The sequence below is a fragment of the Pteropus vampyrus genome, unplaced genomic scaffold, assembly GCF_000151845.1.
Source record: "Pteropus vampyrus isolate Shadow unplaced genomic scaffold, Pvam_2.0 Scaffold5, whole genome shotgun sequence".
NCBI classification, from domain to species: Eukaryota; Metazoa; Chordata; class Mammalia; order Chiroptera; family Pteropodidae; genus Pteropus; species Pteropus vampyrus.
In genome coordinates this window covers 1,624,658-1,631,746 of record NW_011888786.1, presented here as the reverse complement: position 1 = coordinate 1,631,746, position 7,089 = coordinate 1,624,658, and the positions used below count along the sequence as shown (strand labels likewise).

The window sequence follows — 7,089 nt, the reverse complement described above, 5'->3', positions numbered from 1 at the left end:
GCACCACCCCCTGACCTCTAGGGAGGGGCGAGGGGCTAGAGGTTAACGCAATTTCCAATGCCCAATGCTTTACTCAGTCATGCCTCCATACAAATCCAAAGGGACAGGGTTTGGAGAGCTTCCAGGGTGGGCGGGGGACATGGACACAGCCACAGGCCATCCCACCAGGCCCCACACTCCACAGGGACAAAGTTCCTTTGTTTGGCAATTTCCCCTATGTATCCCTTCATTGGGATGTTGATTCAGATCTTTTAATATCCTTTTAATAAACTGGTAATCTAGTGAGTCAACTGGCTTCCTGAGTCCTGTGAGCTGCTCTAGAAATCGCATGAACTCAAGGAGGGGGCCATGGCAACCTCTGCTGTATAGCCCGTCGGTCAGAAACGCAGGTGACAACCTGGACTTGTAATTGGCATCTCAAGTGGAGGTCAGTCTTGTGAGACTGAGCCCTTAATCTGGGGAATCTGATTCTGTCTTTGGACAGTTGGACTGTGGAACACCCAGCTGGCATCCGAGAATTGCTTGGCGTGGAGAAGACACCCACACGTTGGAACTGGCATCCCAGAATCATAAGACACTGTTTACACGTTAGTGTCAGCAGATGTTCTCTTCCTGGTGGCTCTGATTGTAAATAAGAGGATTATCCCTGTCAAAGGAGTCAGTGACAATCAATAGAACATGCTGAAAGGGAGGCTTCCTGGCACCAGGAAGAACCTACCCTGTTTAAGTGGATGACGGCCAGCCACCTGCCAAGACAAATGCAGACAGACAAAGAGATCAGAGTCTCCCATTAATCCAAGGGCTATGGATGGACAGCAGTGGTTTGGGGGGTCCTCCGACAGGGTGCAAAAACCATGGGGACTACAGAACTCTTTGGAATGTCAGCTAGTTCCCTATAGCATCCAGTCTTCTTTTGGAAATGTTCCTAGTCAAAAGACTATATTTTTAAAAATCAAGCACCTCTCTCTCTCTCTGTCTCTCTCTGTCTCTGTCTCTCTCTCTCTCTCTCTCTTTCTCGCTCTCTCTCGCTGTCGCTCTCTCGCTCTCCCCTGCCACCCACCGCCCGCCCCAAGCCCACAGCCCTCCTGCCCGCTCACCTTGTTGTTTTTATTAAGAGTCATTGAAAGATGGAAAGGACTACTCATTGGGTCATTATTTATACTAGCAGAAGATTGAAATACTCCAAATATTTATCAATAAGGGACTTAACGAACTCTGCGTTCCCACAATTCTGTATGTTCAGCCTTGACAAATGAGAATGACCCCAATGTGCCTGTCCACGGCTAGCGAGATAAACTGTTATAGGCCAAAAGCAAGGTGCGGATTGCTAAGACACGCGCCCCCTTTCGTATATATATTCTTACATTTGCAAAAAGAAACAGTGAAAGAATAAACCAGAAACTAAATTAATTACCTGTCAACAGCCGAGGCAAGCAGGGTAGAGCGCACAGGCACGGAATAAGAGTGCCCTGGGAATAACTATACAGTTTTGACTTTGGGGTCACATAAATATTAGAAATACTCAAAAAAATAATTTAAAGGTAAAAAAGCAATGAAGATATTTCTTGCAGAAATTAAAAGGAGATATTTTAAAGAAGCCGTCCACAGGGAGAAATCACACTGTGGCGTGTGACAGCCCACTGAATAAATCCCCAACGTGGGGGGACCTCCTAGTCCCTGCTCAATCCCCTACATGGCTTTCTCGGGATGGGTCGAAGATGAGCATGAAGGACAACAGCTGGGAAAAGACAGGGGATGGACAGAGGGGAGACGATGTGGCTCAGGAAGAGAGTGACAGGAGAACAGGAAGGGGGAGCAGCACAGAGGAGACCCCGCCCCCCCAGCCACCTCCTCTGCCAGTCCGCAAAATCTTCTCCCACTCTCTTGCCAGAAATCTTTGTCATTCTCCAATAATTTTTTTTTAAGTTAGAAATATCTCTTTTAAATATTTAGGGGGAGACCCTCTTCTCTATTAGCACGTTTGCTTGTGCGGCAGGACACTGTTTATGACACCAAAATGTCTCTTTTTTCCTGTGCCCTGCCCCTCCCCCCCCGCCCCCGCCTGCCCCGCACTCGCTCTGGGGCACACGGGTACCCTGTGTGTTCAGGGCTCAGGGAGCAGACGTGAAGGGTAGAACAGGAAAGCTGTCCATTCAACTTTCGCCACCCCACCCCCACCAGGAAGGGTGAGGAAGAGGCAGAAAATGACATCTGAGAATGAGCGGACCCAGCTCTCGCGCCTGGAAGTGGAGAAGACTCAGGACAGGAATGACCCCCATAGGCAGCCCGGCCCTAGCCCTGTGCTCCAAGCAAGACAGGGAAACAGCCAGTCCCACCCCATGTGAAAGGCTGTGCAGAGAGGGACTTTGGGGACCGTAAACAAAGACCAGAAAAGCTCCCACCCATTCTTTGGCAGGGGACAGGATCCAGGAACGGTGACACACATCAGGGAGAGAGAACAAGCCCTGGGAAGGAGTGAGGTTCTCTCTCTCTTTCCCTTGACCACCAGCCAACCATGACGAGAGTCTAAAGTTAGTATTAAATTGGTTTACAGATGATTTTAATGTAGTGTTTACTGCACATTTCAATTTGGGGGATGAAATTTATTTCTGATTCTTTCTCAACCTTGTTAGACACACTTGGACCCCAAGGGAAATAACAGCTGGGTGCAGGGAAACAAAAGCAGGGTGTCTCTGGACTTTGGAATCACATAAATGTTACAAATATTCAAAAAGTAAAACTACCTGTCCGACGCACCCTGGGTGTCAGTGCTTAGACACGGAGGCGGCAGCATTTCGGTGAGATCAGGAAAGTAGAGACAGAATCTTGGAGAATTTGTCAGGGAAGATGCAGATCGTGACTGCTTGGTCCACATTGATTTTATTCATGTGTCCAGAACACAATTCCACAGAGGGCGAACAAACATGCTTGACTCAAGAACAGCCAGCAAAATTGTCCTGAAGTTGGAGCGGGGGAAAACAATCAAAACAGGGACAGGTTGGAAGGGGGGGCTGGCGAAAAACATAAAGGAATATACAAAGAGAATGTCCCTTCGTCAATGCCCTGGTTGCCAGCTAAAGAGATAAGTTTTCTTTAAGGTAATCGCAATCTTGAAACCTAACCGCCTAACCGCCTTCATAAAACAAAGCTTACCTTTGGAGCTGTGTGCACTGGCAAGTGAAATGATTACATTAGGATAAGAAGAGTGCATTTCATATATTCGGTTGGCCTCATAAGGCTGCTATAAAACCTACCCCCCCAAAAAACAAACAAAACTTAAGGCAACCTACCCATCCCTGCCTACCCAGACAAACTGGTTCTTTACCTGGTCCACCTTTCACACAGTATTGCAACAACAATTCACCTGCTGGATGATAAGCTCCCAGAGGGCTGGAACGGAGTCTCTTTATGTTTCAACATCCACTGATTATCACAGTGTCTGGTGCCTGTACCTGCCCAACAAATAGGAAGCGAAGAGATAGCTGGCTGCCCAAGCAGGAGCTCAGTGGATGCAGAGATGATGTGTGTGTTGGCTACCGTCCCATTATATGTGAGGCAACCCAAAGTTTTGCTCTAACTTGTACAGTCACAGGACAAATGGAAAGAGCAGGGAATGGGCGGGGTCATAGCAGAGTTCTGTTTCTTAATCCGATCAGACCTGCGAGTGACAGATCCAGGTAGATGTGGCAAACCCCCCGCTCACAACAGGAGAGTGACAGTTTCAGAGACTATCTGATTTATGGGCTATATGTGGCAGCAGGACATTGTCAAGAGCAGTAATAGTCAAGGGCCAGGGCAGGTGATAGTACTGTGAGCTGAGACAGGATATAAAATCCCCTTTTTCCGAGGATTTTAAGTGTTAAGCAAATAATGGTAGTTCAGGGTAGAACTGCAAGTCCACTAAGGAGTCAGAGGATTAACCGGGACCCCAAAGTAGAAGTCCAGTTGGATGAGCCAACTGATGATGTTCATATCTTGTGGGGTACACGGTGGCTGATGACTTACTGGATACGAAGCTTCAGGCAGCAAGACTAATGTCATCTCCCGCCCCCTGGAAAGGACTGGGGTCCTAAGGTGCTTTTTTGGACCCCATTCCAACTCCCATGTATGTTCATCCTCCCCCTCCAATTTGTCAGCACTTAATTGTGATCAAGTCTCTCTCCTCTTAAAGGGAGATAAACCAGTCGACAAATAAGTGAGCAAGCTCCCCTTCCTGCAGCTGATGTTGGCAGTACAACTGTCCTTCTCACTCTTGTGAGTGGTTCTTTCTCCACTCATGGGCTGGTTCTTCCTGAAGACAGGCATGAGTCATTGTTGCTAAATCTAATGGACACATTTGATACGTCTCCTACGTGTCCTCTGCAGCATGCATCGTCACTGACCACTCTTCTGCCTTGACTAGACGCCATGGCAACACCCTCCTGCGGGATTCTTCCCACCTGCCTCCTGCCTCTCCTTCGTGGACTCCTCCTCCTCTGGACATTCCCCCCCCCCGCTCCCCTAGTTTTCCTTCTGCTCTTCTCTCCTGCTTTACACACCCTCTTATCTGATGTCACCCATTCCCTTCTCTCGACACTCAGATGCAAATAACTCCCGGATTCATATGACTGCAGATTTCTCTCCAAATACCAGACCATATTCATATCCTATAGCTGTATTTTCTGGACATCTCTCCTCGGCCACTCATAGGCTGAAGTATGCCATTTTGATGCTGTCGGTCTGAGGCAGTTTGATCTCATGGGCCAAAATGAAACTGAGAAAGGGCCAACGTGATCCACAGTAAAATTTGTTATAGATGAAAAGTTGACTTGAGAATCACGTTTTATTGGCAAATTTAAAAACTGGAAACGTTTTTTCAGGAAATATTGGGCTTGTTCGAAGAAAAAAAAAAAGTAAACTACCACTGATAGTAGCAAGGACAGCAAATGGTAAAAACTGCAGTCCTGGATGGAAAAATCAAATTGATGAACAATCGAAAATTTGATAAAGGGTTCTATGTGCAAAATTCGACAGTAAATCTGACATGGCAAAAATAGTGGCCCTAAAAGAAAACTTACTACGAGAAAAGCTATAATCTGTAAAAATTTGACAAAGATGAGAAAAATAAATGGAAAAAATCTAGCCTTCATTGTAAGATGTACATGAGACTTTATCCTGATGAAATATTAGTGAAATAAAAATGAAAATGGAAATAATTGTAAATATTTTAAATATGCCATATAAAAAAAATGGGTCGCAGAATTAAATTCTCTTAATGGAGTTCACCCTGGAATAAATCTTTGCCATAAAATTTATCGGTGTCGATATCGTCCTTATGGAAACGTTTATGTTCAAGGAAAAAAAAAAAAACCCAGCAAGGCCAAAATATACAAGAGCTCAAAATGATGAAGTCAGAATTTCCTGCACTCCCCACAGGCACGTCATACCCCCAAATTTCCTAACTGGACTCCTTTTCTATTCTCCACCTCCTCCCCAAAACACTGATCTCGTGTTTCCTCTCCCTTCTTTACCATCTTCCCCCCTCACCACCACATCTGATCAACCCTGCTTTTTTCTGGCTCCCAAAAATCTCTCGATATCTTCCGATCACTCCATTCCCATCGTAACTCCTGCCGTGGAGGCCAGCATCCCTTCAGGCAATATTCTCTCAACCGGTCCTTCCAATTCCCTTGACTATCTCAAACATCTCCACACGCTGCCAAGGAAGGAGAGCTTTCTGAAACACGAACTGATCACATACTCGCCACAGTTTCCCTGTGGTATTTACATCTCCAGCCCCAACCTCAGGGCCACTGCTATATTATGCCTCTCTTTTGTGTCTTGAATTACAGAGATATCCTCTCTCTGGCTTAAAGGCATTGCACATACTCCCCCTTCTACCTCAAATCCTGATGCCTTCATCCTGACCCCCAGAACCCCTGTGCTAGTGAATTCCTACTCATTCTTCAAGACACATGCAACGGGCTGTTTTCTTATCTGTCTCTCCCACTAAATTACGAAGTTCTCAGGGCGGGATCATGCCTTGTTCACCATTATATTCTTAGTACCAAGTACCTTGCCTCAACGCGTAATAGAACCTCTCCATGTTTTTGTTAAACTGATGGATGGATCTTATTTAATCTTCACAACAATCCTGCACAGCAGGCATTACTACCCTGATTTTAAAAAGCTCAAGGAAGTTAAGGAACTTGCTCAAGTTCCCATAGCAAGTACGTAGCAGTTAGGATTTAACCCATAACAATTTAACTATAAAGTGCTTATTTTTTCTATTCCACCTTGCAGGGCCTTTTAACTGGATGCAACCAAACCACAGATACGGAGACAAGGTTTTCACAAATATGGCACTGAGAATCAACAAGGAGAATAATGCATTAAAAAATAATTACAGCGCAGTGAGGTCATGCTGTTGCAGATGCGAGGACAATGGGGCGGGGGATATTAGTACTAGGTTTAAAAACCGACTAAGAGCTTGACTGGCAAAGTGGGGGAGCAAATCCTGGGCAGATGCAGAAAATGTTTCAGTTCTCTTATACATCAATTACTGCATCAGAATAAGCTAAGAAATTAATATTCTCTCTGAGTGGAGTATAGATGACAAATCCACTAATGCCAATAGTTTCACATTTCAAAACACTAAAGTGATTAAATGCGTAAGAGCAGAGGTGCCGGTGAAGATATTTCTCAGAAGCACCGAGCATTATGCTGGAAGTGTCTTTCTTGGATGCTGTCAGAGTCCGTAGGCAGTCCATTACCAATGCATTTCTCCATGTCTTGTACCTCATCAGCCTATTCTCCTGCACTCCAAGTGCTAATTAAAATGGCATGCTGATTGCCAAAGTAAAAGCACTTATATTAAAATAATGTTTCTAAATTAAATGGTTCAAAACAGAGTCTGATTCCAAGTTGACATACAGTTCTTATCCCATAATTGGGAGGGTAGAGGATTGAGACTCAGACATAAATTTTAATAGTGTATTCTTTCTGACATTTATAATTATTCAAAATAATATAGAACTTTAAAGTTTACAAAAAGCAACTTGCAAGCTATCATCCTATTTTGTCCTTGACCATTTATCCTTGAAATGATTT

At 45.0% G+C, this 7,089-nt stretch overlaps 1 long non-coding RNA gene across 1 annotated transcript in view; it reads left to right on the top strand.

Moving 5' to 3' along the window:
- Positions 1–6,857, top strand: part of LOC105295319 — a 35,759-nt gene extending 28,902 nt beyond the window's left edge. Inside the window, exon 5 of the long non-coding RNA XR_002781792.1 lies at positions 6,283–6,857. This is a non-coding gene — a long non-coding RNA (uncharacterized LOC105295319). The remainder of the gene's footprint in view (positions 1–6,282) is intronic.
- Positions 6,858–7,089: the final 232 nt, after the last annotated feature.